The following is a 20,027-nucleotide window of genomic DNA, read 5'->3' on the forward strand; positions in this document are numbered from 1 at the left end:
GATGGGTTAGGTTCCCCAGGCACAATGTGGAATGAGTTTGGCTAATGTGGGTCATTTTGCATACAGTGTTGAGTACTTTCCAGAGTTCAGACTAGAGATGGATGGGCCCATTAAAGTCCAGCCCACCCCCATTTTCTGGAAGATTGGAACTAAATCCATCCTGTTCCATTTCCAGGTGGATATTTACAGGAAAATCCTTAAAAATCTGCCCAGAAACACATTTAGAAATAAACATTTGCAAGGTGCTCTAAGTGGTCAACTTACGTGGTGCTCTAAGAGGTTGTGGGCCATCTCTGTTCCCCTGCCCCAAATGGTTTGCTTTAAAACTGTGTATCCTGAGCCGCTAGCATGATATGGTGCTCCAGTGCACAGTTTCAGTGTGCGTGGCAGAAGTCCCCCAGGAGTGACGGGACACGACAGCATTCCCTCTATGCGTCTTGAAAACACATAGCAGTAAGGAGCCCCCAACACAAACTTTTCAAGCTGAGGTTGGCTAGATACAGATATTTATTCTTTTTGTAATCTGCTCTGAGGTTTTGTTTTGTTTGTTTTTAGAGTCAAGCAGTACCTATTTTTTTATGACATTCAGGGGCCAATGAACCTTAAAAAAGAAAAGAGGAAGGAGGTTTCACCATCAAAGTAGAGGCACCAGCAGCATCTCTCTCTCTCTCTCTCTCTCTCTCTCTCTCTCTCTCTCTCTCTCTCTCCTTATTTAACTGTAATATTCTCAGCTGTTTCATGCAGCAGAAATAGCAAGAGTCTGCAGTCACCTTATCCTTCCATCACCCCACATTTTGAATGAACGTATTTCATGATGGAGTGTCTTTCCAGATGCATGCCAGAGGCAGGGTGGAGAGATAGTGACTCCCCCTGACCAGTGCCTTGCCTGCTCTTATATTCCAGGCCCAGGTGTAGGAAACAGCACAGGACAGGGCCAAGGAAGAAATTGGTATTGGGTTAAAATAGTCCACAAAATTTATTCATCACAGATGTAAGTAAGCTATGGCAAAGGCATTGGGTATGTATCTGGAATCCACCAGTAGGCTGGGTCGACCAACATCAAATCAGGGTGATCCTATCATGACTGCTGTTTGGATGGGTACTATGGCCCATCAGCCCCCATCTCGGCTTCAGGACAGAAACACAACTTCCTGGACCCCTTTAGTGGGGTACCTAATAGTCTAAGGATCCAACCCAATGCCTTATCTGCCAAGAGGTTGTGGTGATTGCTGCGAGGCAGGTGGAAACCTTCCAGCAGGCCCAAATTGTCTGCAGGAAAAATTCCTCACTGGCCCCGAATACAGTGACTGGGTATTCAAGGTGTGCTTATAAAACCAAACATATCAGTGGCCATCCAAAACGAAACGGAGCCTGCACCCCTACTGTCCCATTAACCTCAGCTGAGTTAGCATGACAGTGATGAGTGGTATAGGCCTTTGTGAAACTTGGTGAAATACATGATTTATGAGGGCAGCCCAGTTAAAATGGAATGTCAATCGAATTCATTTGTTAATACAATTTCATGTACATGTAGAAAAATGACAAAAACATAATCAAGTGTCAGAAAGTCAGGGTAAAACAATATGCATCAAGAAATGTAACCAGGTAGAAGAGATCTCCTGTCTTTAACTTCACTGTCATTTAAACAGGGGAGAAAAGGCATGACCTGAATGATAATAATAAAAACTCAGTTTGACATAGATGTGCAGTACAGGCACCCCCCCTCTTACGTGGAGGTTACATTCCAGGCCCCCACGAGCATAAGCAAAAATCGCATAAATGGGGAGCACCCTCTAAACACATTTTAAACACTTTCTCTCCAATCTGGACGAAAAATGCTGTATCCAAAAATGTAGACAACTAGAATGAAAGCTCTGGGGCTGGCAGGAGACTGGAGGATGCATGTAAAAGTGGGCAGCTGCTGCGGCAACGTCAAGGCAGTGCAAACACACCAGCAGAGCCGGTGCAATGCTCGTGCACTCCTCACCACCACCTTGTGCTTCCTCCTTCAGACCCAGTATGCAGCAGCAATGCAGGCAGCTGGAGTTCAGCTGAGAGCCACTGTTTTACCCAGCAGCCCCCCACCCCACCCCACTCTCCAGAGACCCACTGGGTCATTTCAGCACCAGCTGAAAACCTTTTAGCTCCCCCAGGCTTTTTTAATACCTCTATGTCTATGGATCTATTGTGTTGTTGTTTTTTAGTTGTTAATAGTTTTTATTGTTTTCAGCATTGTATTCTAATTGTTGTATTTGTTGTCTGAGCCACTCAGAGAAGTTCTCTGCCATGGGGGCAGCTATGGGGTTAAACTAAATAAATGCCAGCCAAGCTCAGATTTCTTTGTGATGTATGTGCACAATAGAAAGGATGAAGTATTCTGTGTCAGAGGCAGGACCAGTGCCATAGCACCAGTTATTTTCCACATAGTCTGCTAAGAGGAATTGTGGCCAGTGTGGTGGTGTGAGTAGGGTGTCCTAGATCTCCTAGCTTCCCAACATTGTAGGTCGCTGCCACTTACCAAGAAGAGAAGGGGTGAGGTGCAGGAAGCTCAGGGTTGAGCAGTGCATGGCGGTGGAGCTAGTCTGATGCTCCTGCAACCATGTGCTGCATCCATTTTTTAGCTGCTGCTGCCCTTTCTCTACCACTAAACACAAATTTGCACTGAAATATTCAACTGGAAGGTAAGGTAAAGGTAAAGGGACCCCTGACCATTAGGTCCAGTCATGGCCAACTCTGGGGTTGCGGTGATCATCTTGCTTTACTGGCCGAAGGAACCGGCGTACAGCTTCCGGGTCATGTGGCCAGCATGATTAAGCCACTTCAGGCGAACCAGAGCAGCGCACGGAAACGCCGTTTACCTTCCCGCCAGAGCGGTACCTATTTATCTACTTGCACTTTGACGTGCTTCTGAACTGCTAGGTTGGCAGGAGCAGGGACCGAGCAACGGGAGCTCACCCCGGCACGGAGATTCGAACCACTGACCTTCTGATCGGCAAGTCCTAGGCTCTGTGGTTTAACCCGCAACGCCACCCGCGTCCCCAACTAGAAGGCACCCAGTTCTAATATCCATAGATAACTGTATCCCATAGGTGTTCAATGGAACATTTAGGCTGAGGCACTCTGACAACAATCCACCTATCTGGGTTTTCAGGCTTCTAGCATTAGCAAATAAACACCTATATGATTTTAAAGGCTCTTTTTTCTGTGTACATTTTGGTCCAATTATTTTTTTTAGAAGAGAGAAAGGATGGATAGATATAGATGTCCAAGCAGAACAACAGCATGAAAACTTTTCAAGTACTTTTTCTCGGCAGACATGCAGGTTTTTGTTAGCTCCAAGGGTGAGTAATATAAGAAGTAATTAGTGTGATAACACATTAGCATAATGTTCCATATGGTGTTATTCTTGCATTTGAACATGACAATTATACTTCAATAAATTAAGTGTGGCTGGTCTGCCTTCCTCACCCAGCATGAAAATGCTGAAAATCTATTACAATTGAACTTACTGAAGTTCTATTGCAGATTGTGGCTTTTGGTTGTTGTGGTAATTTCAAGAATGCTTGGAAGCCTATTATAGACACACTCATTTGAGGTTTAAACTACTGTGTTTGCATGCCCTGAGAATTGTAGCTCAGAACCTATAACAAATGACAGCTCCCCAAATTCTTTGGGGGAAGGCATGATTGTGTAAAGTGGTGTGATAGGGCCACAGTTGCAGCAATAATCAAATTAACAGAGCCATTAACTTCCTTGACTTTCTCGAGAATGGCACGTGATATCATTGGATCCCTTCTCTTCCCCAGCCTTTGCTGTCACCACAAAGCTGATTCTAATGATGGATTTGGTAATTTCTTCCTTTCCAGGTGGCTTGAGACCTCAGCTAAAGTCTCAACATGATGATACATTCTTTTCCCCAGAATGCTTTCTCATTTGTCAGTGGCTGCAAGGCATCTTATTAATCTAGAACAGAGATGTTGGTAGAAGCATCAAAGCTGGAACACTTTTAGAGTGACACATTGAAAGGTAAAAGAGAAGGTTTTATTTGCCAGGCCTGCTTAGAGGAGCAGAAGTTTGCCTCTGCCAGCATGCCCTTGAACCACCCCAGGCATACCCTCTTTGGGGCCCTAGTGATGTCAAAACTCTGGAGTCAGTTTGGCCAGGGATATGAAAGTTGCTGCAATGGCAGGAACAGGGGATCCAACATTGGATGTCCTTCTCTGATGTCAGAGAAGAACCTCTGATCCACCCGATCAGATACCCCCTTCCAAGTGTCCCTAGTTCCTATCTTCTAGGGACAGTCCCAGATTTACAGAAGCCATCTTGGTTTCTGATTTGATCCTGGGATATCCCTTATTTATTTATTTATTTATTTATTTATTCATTCAATTTATATACCGCCTTATACCCAGAGGTCTCAGGGCAGTTCACAGAAAAGATTACAATATATAAAGTCAAAATAAGAACAATGACCCAATAACACCCCCCCCCAAAAAAAGAGCCACATTTTAAAAGGGTATAGGATGTCGGATGTCAATCCGGTCAACCAAAGGCCTGGTTAAAAAGGAACTTTTTCGCCTGGTGCCTAAAGGTCTATAATGAAGGCACCAGGCCAATTTCTCTGGGAAAGAAGTTCTTTAAGAACTTTTCCTCAAGACGAACCTATTTTCATCAGAAAAATGTTGGAGGGTATGTCATATGGTCCCTGCGACACCTTCTAAGGGGCCACTAGACCGTAGCATCTCCTTTTACAGTTAGAAATTCTTGCAGGTTGCCAGTAATGTCCAAGTTTTACCAAACAACACAACACAGGGAAAGAATGCCTTTTCTCCCAGGCTGAAGACATTGCTGTTTCATAAACTGAAATCAGCTAAGCTACGGAGAATTTAGAATATTTCCTTTATATGAAGAACACAATGTATTTTCCTCTGAAAACTCGCATAATAAACATGCTTATGAATATGTTAGATGAAACGGGACTGCATTTATGCAGACATCACTGAGAATCACGCATCTTTTACAAGGCCTGTCATGACTCTGTTTTCGCACTCGGCTCACATGCTTCAGCGCGTCTTTAAATTATCTAGGGCACGTCACATGACACCTAAGTGTGAAACAAGCATTTTCTCCTCCCAGGACCATTATTTTCATTTTCAAAACACTAATTTGCAACAAATGGCAGGAGCGGAAAAGATGTGCAACATCATGAGGTTTTGGCTCAGGCATTTTAATTTGGAAAGTGAGTTGAGAATAATGTTCAATGAGCTCTCATCATCCAAAGTGCTAGTAAAAGCTGTACAATGAGGAATTTAAAAAAACTAAAAACTAAAAAGAAATATGGCATGGGTATAATTTGTGCAGAAAGACATTTGTTTGCATGTAGTCCTCCTAACTAAAGCTATCATTAACCTATACATTTATTAAGTGCCACTGCCTAAGGATGCCATTCAGCATTTGTAAGCAAATGTGGGGGTAATATGTACACAAGATCTATGAAAATAATAGCTCATAGCCAGAGATGAAAGGACACCATGACAGTCATGGAAAATTGAAACAAGGTCTAAACCTCTTCAGGGCATGTTATTGATATTTTGTAAGGGTTACATAAAGGGAAGCATGAAAGAGAAGTGTGGGAAAAGAGAATCCTAAATTGATACGGAACAATAAACCCTTTGGAAGGCAATAGAAGCTGCAGTTTGGATACGGCATAGACAATATGATCTATAGTAATTCAGTAATTAGATACATGAAAGCAAGAGAGGCCCATATAATTACATTTTGGAGGCAGTGAGGAAAACAATTGTTTGTCAGGGCTGATAGAGATTTTCATTGTCTCTCAATTACATAACTGTTTCTCATTTTTATTTCTGCAGCCTTGTAGCTACCTGAGTTATGAAGCCAAAGGAGCAGCTCTTGTCTACAGGGCTCAAAATTAAAGGACTCTGGTGAATAAACACTTCGAAAAGCAAGGAGAGAGAAAGAGCAGGAGAGATAATTTTCAGACTTTACTTGCAACATCAATGCCAGTGGGATAAATTTAACTAGAAATAATAACAGCAAAGCATTGTTTGGAAATCTCTAAATATATGAAAGCAAATATATGAACTGATTTGCCAGCGTCTCAACATCATAGCCAGGTAAGGAGAAGTAAGAATCCCAAGGGATCTATGAATCATTCATGCCCCCTACTCCCAAGGAGGTGCCTTTGAAGATTATTTAGAATGGGGTGATTATTCAAAGTAAAGCACTGCTTGCACTAGAGCATGGGTAGGCAAACTAAGGCCTGGGGCCAGATCCGGCCCAATTGCCTTCTAGAATGTGTCCGTTTATTTAAAATGCATCTCTGGGTTATTTGTGGGGCCTGCCTGGGGTTTTTACATGAGTAGAATGTGTGCTTTTATTTAAAATGCATTTCTGGGTTATTTGTGGGGCATAGGAATTCCTTCATTCACCCCCCCCCCAAAAAAAAATAGTGCGGCCCCCCACAAGGTCTGAGGGACAGTGGACCAGCCCCCTGCTGAAAAAGTTTGCTTAGAGGGTCCACTTTAAAGTGAAAACAGCCACCCTCTCTGAAGGCTCACCTCTGTGCTCCTTGCCACTTCTTAATATTTTCCCTTCCCAACGCCAAAAACATAGCGCGAGGGATAGGGCATAGCGTGTGTTAGAACCACAGCATCATAGAGTTGGAAAGAATCCCAAGGATCCTCTAGTGTAACCCCCATGCAATGCAGGGATCTCCACAGCACAAGGGATACCTCAAAGGACTGCACTTTGGCTGCAATTAATGCACAGCTTTGAGGACTTCATTTTCTGCCAGAGATCACAGTGGTTTTCAAGCTCTCTAGTGGAAATGATAATCCGTGCATCAGTTGCTGATGAGGAGGCAGTTCAGTGGGACTCTCCTGCATTTAGGAAGCCCCCATCCCTTCTGCTCCACAGGAAGGTGCTTTAGCCTTCAGGGCTAGCAGCCCAGAAAGAGTGGCCACAGCAAGAGAAGAAGAAGAAGGCATTTACAAATGCATATAAATCATTCAGGGACTTCTTAATACTTAAAACAGTGAGGCAGAGCTATGTGATAATAAGATTGTACCATGAGAGAAATGCACTAACAAATCAATCCTTAATCTCTGGCCATGCTCTTTTTACCGCAGCTGGTGCTCACAAGGAATAAATTGTTTTTATTCCAGCAGTGTGTATTTTGAGAAAGGTGATGCTATCAGTATGATAAAAATTACTGGATACAACTTGTCTAGAGCTGCTGCAGTTTTCTGACTCAGCATTGGAGGAGAATAAACTCCAAAAAAAAAAAGAGAGAGAGAGAGAGAGAGAGAGAATCCTCTCAAAATAACCTCCCTATTTCCCCTTCTGCCCACTACAAAAATTCTATGACCAATACAGCGAGAAAAATCCTTGTAAGACAGTGGCAATTGGCAATTATACCAGCTGTCAAAAGCTCCATTTAGACATACAGTAGCACTAAGCCATGGCCTAGTATTCTGAGAACAAGCCTAGCTTCCACATACATGTACATGCATCCTGTCCCTTCTCCAGGGTGGCTGTGAGGAGTTCAGAAGCTTAGTGTATTGTGCATATCATAAACCGTGGTTAAGTGTGGCTAATGAAAACAAGCCAGTTTATAAACTATGGTTTGAAGCTGGCTGGTTTCACTAATGATAGTAGTTTGTTTGGTTTCAGACAAACAGTGTTCTATCTGGACCAACCCTCAAAGTAGCTTCATAAGTTGTAGGATGTTTCCATTATGACAGAGATAATGGCATACAAATGAATTAAGGGAGGGAACATAGAAAATTGAAAAGAGGAAAAACAAACAAATGCAGCATTATTGTACCAAGGCTAGTCCATCATTTGCGCCAAATGTGTCACTCGTTATTTGTATTGTATCCTCTTTATTAGCCTCTCCATTAAACGGATAATGAAAATCAGGTGCCAATGTGAACCTGCATTTATCTCAGATATGTCCTGTGCTGAGCAATTAGGGTGACTTTTTGGTAATTAGTTTTGATCTGTGATTTGAGGTCTGTTACATATGCGAAACAGTTTCAACAGGCAGTCATAGAAGCAGTTAAGTTGCATTGCAGCAGGAGCATATGGGTGAATTAATTCTCTGTGAGAAAACCTGGAATCAATACTATCAGCCAGAAACATGTTGTGTCCTGTATTTCTTTCATTATCTCCAAATTGTGCTTTATGAACCCTGTGTGGCGAGATGGGAGGTCGGGGGGGGGGGCGAAGGAGAATCATTCTGATGAGACAGGGAAGGAAGGCAGAGAGTATTCTGCCAATATCTTTTTTTAAAGAGCAAGGAGCAATAGCTCCCTTTTTATCTTATGAATTTTGTTGGTAGGGATGAAAGACCTTGTTAGCCCTATAATGAATAAGATTTCAGCATATGTTTGGCAGAAGATGGGGTGGGGGTGGGGATCCTAGATAAAATACATATTTCAGTTCCTCTTCAGGCAGCAAAAAAACAAAACTTTCCAGAAGATGGCAAATGTTTGCCTTGAATTTATTTGCTTTGAAAGAAAAATAAAATAGCTCCCACCACCCAAATTCAAAACAGTAATTGAAGACCTCCTTCCTGTCAGGCTCTCCTCCATTGCTCTGAAGCTTCTGTGTGTCAATTCACATTTTGGGCTTGGGATGTGATTCCCAGTTAGCTGTAGCCCTTTGGGATCATTGTGAAACTCCTGGTATGCCTTTCAGGGTCAGCCTATTGCATTTTTCTGCCTGAGCAAAGGATAAGATGGTTCCGTGTAACATACACCTCAATGCATATACAGAAGTCCACTAGCCTTCCAGTTGTATCATACCCAGTGTGGTCAGAGTGTTAGACTAGGACAGGGTATCCCAAACTTGGGTCTCCGGCTGTTTTTGGACTACAATTTCCATCATCCATGACCACTGGTCCTGTTAGCTAGGGATGATGGGAGTTTAAGTCCAACAACAGCTGGAGACCCAAGTTTGGGAAACCCTGAACTAGGAGTTCAGGGTTCAAATGCCCAGTCAACCATAAAGCTCACTGGGTGATCTTGGGCTAGTTGCTGTCTCTTGGCTGAATCAATCTATCCTTGTGAGGATAAAATGGGGAGTGCAGAAGAACCATATACATCACTTTGAGCCCCTTGGAAATTTTAGCAGCAGCAGCAGTAGTAGTAGTAGTAACAATAATGTTCTGGTGCCACAGGCCTGTATCCCCCACCACACCTGAGGAAAGCAGATTAGTGGTGCAGAACACGCCATGTGGCCCACAAAGCTTTGTACCCCAACACCTGAGGTGAACGCTTCATCCCTGCTGAATAATAGGGCCGGGTCAGATTCCACAGCTATTTTCCACTCATTCCCTTAAGTGCCTTGGGATTCTTCTGGTGTTCTCACTAGACTTTACACTTGCAGTCCATGGAGGTAGCAATAGTTGCTGAGGCCTGAGCCAAAGAAGCCACGTTTGTGTCCCTGCATGATGCAGAAGCCATTATCCATAAGGAAATACCAGGAAGGCTTTGCCATGAAATATACACGCCCACACAAAAGTTGATTCAAGCAGATCCTTCTTCCTTTCAAAACTAAGTTCTGGTTCTCATCTGCTTTTCTGTACTTTTCTGAAATCTGGCCATCATATGGTCCCGAGGAAAATATAGTGCAGGAAATGGCTTTTGAAATCAATTAACTACTAGGCCTGAAAACATTCTATATGCTTTCAAAGAGAAATCTCTCAATTTGCTAATCCCACAAAAGAACAAGAACTGGCTAACAAGCCCTTGTCTGTACTCATACGCTGCAACATTCTACTGTCCATAATTGTTAATTGTACACATTTTATATTATGAAAGTCACAAGAGAACCAAGGATACCAAAACTACTGGGTTAATGCCTCAGTGTTTATACACTTTCCCTCTCCATGAAGCAGCACAGAATCCTAGGACTGGACCGGACAGAAAAGTAATCCACTTCCAAGCCTTTGGAAGGTGATCAGGGTTGTAATTTGGAGAACGGACACACCACTGTTTTTCTAGCATTGTTTCTTACAGGAACAATGCCTACTTACCAGAAACAAGTAAGACAATATTCAGTGTGCAATCAATCAACTGTTTTTTGCAGGGGAAATGGTATAAGCAAAGGAATATAGAGATGAAAATAACTGATTCAACTCTAAACCATACAAAGCTAAAGAAATAATGAGCCACTGTCAAAATAGTAATTGTGCAGGGTATTTCATAACATGAAACTGTCTCATCCATTCAAATTGATGACCAGTTCAGGCTATAATTAGAAATCACACATGTTCTTTGTTGCACATGAATGTGCTGTGTGCTATGTTAATCTCTTCTGCTCTGCTTAACCACACAGTGACCAACTGATGTACAATCGCAGAACAAAGAATGGTTGATTAAGCAGAAAATTCAAGAATCTAGTCTCCAAATTCTGTCTCCAATCCTATGCAATTTTGCTCATAATTACACCTCACTGTGTCTAATAGTGTTTAGCACCCAGTAATTGTGCATAGGATCGGAACCTTTGTCGCTCCCCACTTAACATATTTTTTCATCCATCCATCAAATTGAATTCATTAAATAGCTGTCTACTGCAGAATGGCTTTAGTCACTGAAATAATGATGAATGATCCATGCCAGTCATTTTCTTCTTCGTTGCTAATATTCAGAGCCATCAAGTGGGCTTTTGGTTAAGGCTTTGTGATGTTTTATAAAGGGACACGGTCATTCGCAGCTAATGAATGAGCATTGGAACAATGTGGAAAGATTGAAATGGTGAAGTGATAATTAAAAGTATCTGAGGGTGCTAGAGAAGAAGCAGACTTCAGGGCAGGAGACTGATCAGGAGTGTGTGTGCATATGTGTGTGTGCGTGCGTGCGTGCGTGCGTGCGTGTGTGCTTTCAAAACCTCTGAGTCATTCTCTGTCTTAATATTTTTTTAGTGAGCAAATGTCAGTGGAACACAGCATTTCAAAACTTACTAGTGCCTTTTGCCACTCATAAATAACAGCCTGCTATTACAAGGTAGTTATTTAGGACTGCGGGCAGCAAGGGCAGATGAGAAAGTTCTGTAATTGAATGGCATAGATCACTCTGCATGAAGCAAATAAGCTGCCCCTGATGTGCTCTTCTCCTTAATGAAAGCCTGTCGTCTGTCTCGAGAAAGGCATGTGCTCTCCTGTAAGGATAAAAAGGAAGAGCCAATGTCCCCAGGAGGCATCAAAGTACAGTTAAAGCAGTTTCCCAAACTTGGGTCTCCAGCTGTTGTTGGACTACAACTCCCATCATCCCTGACCACTGATCCTACTAGATAGGGTTGACTTTTTTGGGCGTGCACCCCCTGTCAATCACCTGATGGTGACATGGGGTCAGGCGAGTCATTTCCCATTTGCAGTGTGATCTCAATTCAAGTCACACTGCATTCCAGCATTCCTGATACTTCGGTGTATAGCTGATCCCAGCAGGGACCAACTGATCAGAGCAAATGTCTATGTGTATAGGATTGCAAGCCTTATTTTGTAAAGTGGCACACAATTCTCTCTCTCTCTCTCTCTCTCTCTCTCTCTCACACACACACACACACACACGCACACACACACCAAACGCTTTTGGCAGGGATTAGTTCCCCATATAGTTAAAGCCATGGTCTTCCCAGTAGTGATGTATGGAAGTGAGAGCTGGACCATCAAGAAGGCTGATCGCCGAAGAATTGATGCTTTTGAATTATGGTGCTGGAGGAGACTCTTGAGAGTCCCATGGACTGCAAGAAGATCAAACCTATCCATTCTTAAGGAAATCAGCCCTGAGTGCTCACTGGAAGGACAGATCCTGAAGCTGAGGCTCCAATACTTTGGCCACCTCATGAGAAGAGATGACTCCCTGGAAAAGACCCTGATGTTGGGAAAGATTGAGGGCACAGGGAGAAGGGGACAATAGAGGACGAGATGGTTGGACAGTGTTCTCGAAGCTACAAACATGAGTCTGACCAAACTGCGGGAGGCAGTGGAAGACAGGAGTGCCTGGCGTGCTCTGGTTCATGGGGTCACGAAGAGTCGGACACGACTAAATGACTAAACAACAAGTTCATGAGTGGAACCAATCTTTGCCAGGCTTGCATTTGGTGCCAAATTTTAAAGGCACTGGATAAAACCCCAGTTTGCCAAAGAACCATCAGGAATGCACTCTAAGGCTCCTACCTGTTCCATTTTTACCTGTCTGACACCTGATGGCATATATGGTATCAGGTGTGGGATGAGTGGGCACGGCTTGGGCTGGCTAGACCCAATTAGGAACATGGTTCAGAACCTGCTCACTGCTGAGGAAAGGGAAATGGTTTTCCCCCTTCACCCCAAAATGTTAGCTTCCTCGTGCAAGCTAAAGTAGAAGCTTCATAACAAAAAACATTAAGAAGGGTATTTGAGGAAATGATGTGGGTGAGTTTGCCTGCACTTGTGGTTGCTTGGTTACTTGGTGACACATGCCCATTTCTCACCAACAGCACTTCTTTCTTCTCCTTGGGTGTCAGGCTTTAGATTTATTAATACCCAGTCCTTCCTCGTTCCCTGCAGCCTTGATTGCCTTTATCTCCCCAGGACAATCTGCAAGTTGTTCCTGCCATCCTTGGTCATGCTGGCTCTTCAGTTTAGATAAGACCTTCAGATAGTTTCACGGCTGAATCTGATACATAAACAACTGCGTGGGATGTTAGAAGCACTGGAGCATGAGATAGCGAAAGCCCTTTTTACGCTTCTGATGTTAGTGCTTTGCCATGATCAATGAGAATTTGAAGATGGGGAATGGAATCCTTGTTTGGATCACATGACCATTTTGTATTCCTAAACAAAGAGAGAGTATGCGGACTCTTATTGACAGCCATGGCGTCATAGGCCCTCCCTTGCTTCCTGCGCCTGTCTTGATGTTTGAGGGGGTGTGGGAATGGGGGGGCATCATAATAATCCATGGTGGCTCCAGGGTCACCCATATCCATTGCCAGATTTGAGACAGCAAGAAGCACACACACACACACACACACACCTATTACTTTTGGAAAGTTAATTTCTCACAACTTGAAATCCTGTTCAGCTCACAGTATTGGAGTCAAATTCTGTGTTCAGAAACACCATGTGGTCCACCTACCTACCTACCACATTTATATCCCATCTATTCTCCAGCAAGCTCATGGTGGCATATATGGTTCTCTTCTTCCCCTGTGTATCCTCACAACAACCCTGTGAGATATGTTAGGATAAGAGATGGTGACTGGTCCAAGGTCACCCAGTGATGGCCGAGCAAAGGATTGAACCTTGTTCTTTCAGGTTCCAGTCCAATGCAAAAACCACTATGCTGAACACCACCATTTCAGAAAGCAAGTGGGGAACTGACTAGTAGAATGTTGCATGTTAAAAGCAAGTCTGTGGAAACCATAGCAGAGAGAAAAATGTAGCACAGGCTTCTCTGTGATTTGTTATATACAGTATGAACAGTATTCCATATATGTAAAATACAATCTTGCTTTAGGCACTGTTTGCTTAAAATCAGAATAGCTGTGCCATTCCAACAATTCTAAGCATGTAGCTCAGCTTGTTTGATTTCATCATAAACTCTCTCTCAAGTTATTCTGCTTGAGCTCTTTGCCTAAATGTCCTGGAATAGTGCACAATTTAATACTGAGCATATCTAATTGCATTTCAGCAGCATTAATACTTCTGGCATAGACCAAGCCAAGTCAGAGAAATCCTAGAGTCGAAACAGGTCATTTTCTTGCCTGAAGGACTTCCTGACTTTTGCCTGTTTTCCGTGAGATCATGACTGTGATCTAAATGCTGCTTCAGTCTGTGAATTGAATTTTCTTTTAATTTGAACATCTCTTATATTCATTTGTGGTTTCTTTGCCTTCATCAATCAATCCATTAGCCCAAGTAACTTCCTCTGCTTCCAGAAGATATCCCTGGATTATGTCATGATTCAATTCCCCACTGTCCTCACCAAGCTAATGTGTTTTCGCATGTGAGAAGGATCGCTTACACAGAGGAGTGAGATTCGGCCAGGAAGATATGACTTCCATCTGCCATAAGCCTGATTCCATTTGCAGAAATCAATCTCCTGCTGGATGGTTTTGAAGCCACGGTGCATGTGATAGCCAGGGCAATGGAGAGTGCAGTGATTTTCTGTCAGGATAAAAAGGGAGAGCAAATTTCTCCCTGCTATCAGAAAGCCAAGGTGACTTTCCTTTTTGGTTGCACAAAATCCAAAGTGGGGGAACAGAGGAAGCCGAGTTCCATAAGGCGGACTGAACCCAAGAGAAACTTTGATTAGTTTTTCATTTAAAAAAACCTGAGGGTCGCAGGAGTATGTGACTCTTGCTCCTGTTCCTACTTTCTAACTGAACAAAAAAGAGTTGAACATTTACTGTGTGCTTTGGAAAGTTTTTTGTTTGCTTTGTATTTAGACACTACTTAAGACATCATAACCAATTTTTTCATTATGGTGCCTTCGATTAAGGCACAGGTTTTCTTCTATGTTTGGATAGAAGTGGATGCCATTTTGACGCAAGATGGCAAATTTTTTTTGGCAGTGTTAACATATCTTCAATGTATACTCCGCTCCACCCCCCTCCCTTCAGCATGTATCCATGCCCTATTAATTGACTATCTGATGCTCTTAAGGTTTTAAGAAAACTCATACTGAATAACTAAAGCCAGTGCTTTTTTTCTGGGGGGACGCAGGGGTACGCACACCCCTAAACATTTTGTGAAACTAAGTTTGGCCTCATTAAGGGGCAATATTTCAATATGAGTAGGAAAATGAGAGTACCCCAAACACGTTTTTAAGAAAAAAAGCACTGACTTAAACATTTAACATGCTTCAGCTTCACACTCAAAAGGTGAGTTGTTTTTTTAAAACACAAGCCTCTGTGGTCAGCAATATATCTTTTATAACGTTATTCATTGCTTTTTCTAAAAATTCATGTTTTCTGGAAGACCAGGAGAGAAACAAGTGGAAATGGAAAACGAAATTGAATAGATGGAACCTCATTAAGCACAGAATTACTCAACAAAACCCATCCTGAATCAATTAATCACAGTGTATCATTACTTTAATTTTCTGATACTGCTACAATCAAAAGAGCAGCCATTTGCATAGCTTTTTATATTAATAAATGCAAGTACATTTGTTTATAGCTATTGAAATACATAATTTTAGACACATTAATTAAATCCATTCAGCCTTCCTCTGCAAGCATTAAACTGAAAACTAAAGCAGCCAAAATTGGGCGAGCACAACAACAAAACCCATTTTGCTCATCATCCTTTTAATTCCCTTGCTTTTGAAAGAGAATGCTGAAGACAGGAAAGATGGAGGTGGGTAGACGCATTACGCAGAAGAGCAACAGTTTTAGGAATGAACATTCATGCTTTGAAATGGAACTCAGAAGTACATGAACTATGGAAGCCACAAAGTGACAGGGGAAACCCAGCCAGATGGGTGGGGTATAAATAATTTATCATTATCATTATATCACATGGTCATATAACACTGGAAAACAATTAAGATACTAGTGGCAATCTCACTGGATTCCTTCTGTTTCTTCTCACAAATAACAAAAACAAAGGCTCTCCTCCCTTTCTCCTGTGCTTGCTTCATCAGTGGAGGAAGGCACTGTGTCCACCACCAACTATGAACTGATCTTGTGCTATACCCTGCATTGCCACACCAACCACACATGGGCAGAGACAGCTGGGCTTTATAATTTTCATCCAACAATGGCCCCTTCATTCTGCTTGTGGTGTCCACCCAACTGGGATGACTGTGAGGTGATTGCTGCTATTGAGGGCATAGTACAATCCCCCCCCCCGCGCTGGATGTTTCAATCAGGGGCGAGGAGCCTCCAGCCTGTGGACCTAAATAGGTCACCTGACTACTTTGGCCAAGCCACATGCACCTGCTCATCACCTGACATCATCAGGTGTGGGCAGGTAAAAGGGCAGCTGGGCTGAGTCCAAAGGGGCTTCTGCAGACCTGACAATTGTCTGATAGTCAAGAGGCTCTACACTTGAGCTTTCAGAAGTTTTGCACACCTGGCTTCTGAAGTGCTGAGGTTGGCTGATCACTGGAACCTCAAAGCACAGTGCAGGTTTATTTGTGAGCCTCTTGCAAAGAGCTCAGGATGTCACTTGGAAGTGTCAATGATCAGCTAATTGCCAGCTCTTCAAACCACAGTTTGCAACAATGGAGTTCTGCACAGCACTTTGACTTCTCAACAATCAGATGCTCTCTCCCCAAGGTTTCATGCCTCTGCCTAGAGCGTTCTCCTGGAAACAGCTGCCCTAGGAAAGCTCTCAGAACTGGTGGGTGGGAGCCAGACAGGTGGAAACAGCCATCCCTTGCAAGCAGAGTGAGTTACAAGAACCTGGTTCAGACATTGGAATATACACAGAAGGGTGTAAAAATATGGAGTTAAGCCTTGTCGTGTGCTGCTTCTGCAAAGGGGACATGTAAAGGCTCATACATGATACCAGAGTCCTTGCAAGCATGGGCCTCAGCCACACATTCAAACCTACACATGTAGTTCATGCACACCGAGAGGCAGTGCAGATGAGCAAACAATGCAGCACTTCAAAAGGACTCACGGAAATTTTGGGATCTGGTTGCCCAAGGCACAAATGGGCTGCGCTACTCATTAGAAGCATCTGTCCAAGGAAAGGATTGGGTGACATATTTTACAGGAATATATGGCCCCTGTCCTGACTCACCCCTACAAATTTACTATACTCAGTTATTAGAACTGCCAGAATGGCCAGACGTCACACCCAATCAGATTAAAAGGCTAATCGCAAGCCAACTAGCTAATAAAGCTCCAGGAGAAGACATGATCCCAATGGAGATCTATAAGATGAGCAAAGGTGCAGGCAGGCACCAAGCTTGCAGATATGATTCCTCCTCCCCAGTGTGCTTGTTGTTTGCATGTTCAGACACATGCGGCTTAGTTTATTTGCTCCATGCAACAAGACGATTCAAGCAACAAAGTGATTCATTTTGCTTAATTTAAGGAGTTCATAACAGGACATATGCATACATATTGCTAATCATGATCAGGTATAAAAGAAGTATACAATATATTCCAGACAACTGATTGATTGAACTTTAAAGTTTTGATTCCCACAAACTTTAAAGCACTTTATAATTTGGAATTGAAAAACATGTGCCTACATCAGGTCTTTTAGCGTTTGCTCTATATGAAGTATTGTGAAACTGTGGCGATTGCCCATTAAACACATTGGTAAACAGTCTAATACTCTCATAGCAGCTTCTCATAAACTGTCATGTTTCTCTTGTTGTGTACATTCATGCAAGCTTAGGATGAGAATTCAAACATTAATATTTATTTTAAAAGGTTGTGCACAGAAATTCTCAAGGATCATATTTTATAGTTGGATCTTAGTTGTCCTTTTCCTCTTATGGGGGAGCAGCTGCAGAGCATTGATGAAATGGGGTATGTACATGTGTCTATGCAGTGTCTGTATTAACTCTGGACTATGTGATCTCCATCCTATTTTGGCTTCAAACCAAAAATGTTTACAGGGGGAATGTTTTCATATCATGAAATTTCATAGCGGGTGAAATTTCTGCCTCAAATATATTCAGTTGTGCATGTTGTATTCTGTGGTGCTGTGCAATTTATAGTGTTTAGAGGCTGTCTCCATCTGAATGAGAAATATTGGGTCTTGTTATCATAAAGACTACTGCAGAGTGTTCCCAGGAGATTGACTCACCCACATTCAAGAGAATGTGTATCTTCTGGAAATGTGCATGAATCAGAAGAGCCTAAAGAGGTTTGTTGTTGTTTTTTACTGAGGCAGAAAAAGGACAATCAGCCCATGTGGGCATAAAAGTAGTATGCAAAATGGACACAGGATACTGGAAAAACTCCATCTTCTTTAGCTCTGAACTGTCTTGAGCTCTGAACTGTGGCTGTGTGAAACTGAAAAACAGATTCATGAGTGCTCTATAGCAATCATTGATAATTCAATGGAATTATCAATGATTGCTATAAGAGTTCAGATTCAATGGATTAATTTGTGTTGAATGTTGAATGTTTGCAAATGCATATAATTATATAACATGTGTGGATCTGGGTTTCTTCTATTGATGGTCTGGCTTTTGGACCCAAATGCTATCAAAGGGAACAATTCCATTCCAAAGGTTTAGGGCACAATCCCCCAAAGGTCCCTGCAAAGGCATCCTGTGGTATTCAGAATATTTATCCCTCTGAGAGCTTCTCCACTCTTCTGCTGCTTCCATGTCTGAGCAATTTTCCACTTGCCCCTGCTTTCTAGGCATACGTCTGAGCAGTTTTGTCTTTGCCCCACTGCTTTCCCCCAGAAAACTCACTCTTTAGCACTGGATCGGAGAAAATCCTCAGAAAACCCGACTGGCATTTGCTCTGATCCAGCAGTAAGCAGCAGGTTTTCCGGGGGAAGGTGATGGGGGCAAGCAGGAGTGTGGAGGTGCCCTGAGCAGAGTAGGAAGGCTACTCTCAGAGGAGGAGATCCATCCTTAGAAGCATACCCTCTTAGCCAGCATTGAAATTACTGGTCCTGGTGCTCCCCGAACTCTGAACCAATCCCCTGGTGTAGAACAGAAAGTGCCTCCTAGAGTGACTGGGGAAACCCAGTTAGATGGGTGGGATAATAATAAAATTATTATTGGTATTAGTATTGGTATTGTCCTGGAGAAAATCTCCTTAAAAGCGAATGCAGGGAGAGGCCAAAAGCAGGGAAAGAAAAGATGAAAATCCACTCTCCTTTCATCTTCTACCCTGCTAATGACAGAATGGCAGTGCTTGAGTATAGTTCCCTCTGATCTAGTAATATTGCTCTGCCTTCCATTTTGAAATGCATGGTTGTGGTATATGCATCTGCATGCACACACACATGCATATATAGCCTTATTTTCACTTATTTATTGAATATTTTATTAAATTTATGTCTTTCTCTTCCGCCCAATGAAGCCAAGGGCAGCAACATTTACTGGAATATTTAATCAAATAAAGCCAAGAAGGTTGCAGATTGTCAAAATATTATCCTTATTATGGTCAAGTTCATTCTTCGTTCAAATAAAAGTATGTCCATCCAGCAATCTGCAATGCAGTAATGTGAAACCATTCCCTGTTTCCTTTTTTTTTTAAAAAAAATATATAGTACTCTTCTCGGAAAAGAAAAAAACTGTGATAGCCAGGGCATTAAACCGCAATCAAGATATGCAAATGCATCCCTAAATGTGATTTGCTTGGAAAGAGAAATTAATCTAAGCGTTGTCAAATAAACAGTGTGAAATATAGATAATTAAACACCAAATTAGCAGTTGTAGCCTCACGAGAAGGTTATGCAACTTAAAAGGTCCCCCATCTCGAGGCAGAATGTGGCCACCTAATATCAAAACACGGAGTGATGCACAACCCAGGCGAGCATCTCAAAACGACAGACTTAGTCAACCTTTGTAAGTTATTTTCCAAGAGTGTCAATAATATGAACAATATACTGATAGGGTACGTTGCTCTGTTTGTTTATACAGATCATTCGGTTATTGCATAATATGAGATGCTGGAATGCAAACAGATTGACTTCAGTGCCAGACTAGGCTAATTCATACTGAGATGCTGAAACCATACATCCAAAGAACACAGAAAAGTAGGTAGAATTAGCACAAATACAGCTATCCCAATGTGCAGCACAGGAAATGATGTTCCAATAATGCAGTAAGGTAGTACATGTATTATGTAGTGGCAGAGAAAATATGGGAAACTTTTCTTGGCAAAAACAGTCTTGCTCGCCAAATGGCGCATATGGGTCGCAGGCTCCCTACAGCTTGGCCACACAGAGCTACACAGGGCCATGACTTTCTAGAGCAATAACCTGATACCAGAATGATCTTAGGTGGCCTGTTTTTGCTTAGCACTGTGTACGGAAGCCCCAACAATCAGTGGCAGACTTTGGTACCTCAAATTTCAGTAGCACA

The 20,027-nt window shown here is 42.5% G+C and overlaps 2 long non-coding RNA genes across 3 annotated transcripts in view; one reads left to right on the forward strand and one right to left on the reverse strand.

Moving 5' to 3' along the window:
- LOC309378490 overlaps positions 1-20,027 on the forward strand; it is a 203,943-nt gene that overhangs the window by 177,789 nt on the left and 6,127 nt on the right. The window contains exons 6-8 of the long non-coding RNA XR_014172101.1: positions 3,867-4,026; positions 5,874-6,137; positions 19,584-19,699. This is a non-coding gene — a long non-coding RNA (uncharacterized lncRNA). The remainder of the gene's footprint in view (positions 1-3,866; positions 4,027-5,873; positions 6,138-19,583; positions 19,700-20,027) is intronic.
- The window catches only part of LOC309378493, a 217,185-nt gene that overhangs the window by 54,913 nt on the left and 142,245 nt on the right, over positions 1-20,027 (reverse strand). The gene's annotated exons all lie outside the window — the stretch shown is intronic.

Source organism: Podarcis melisellensis (assembly GCF_964234715.1).
Source record: "Podarcis melisellensis genome assembly, chromosome: 10".
Lineage (NCBI taxonomy): Eukaryota > Metazoa > Chordata > Lepidosauria > Squamata > Lacertidae > Podarcis > Podarcis melisellensis.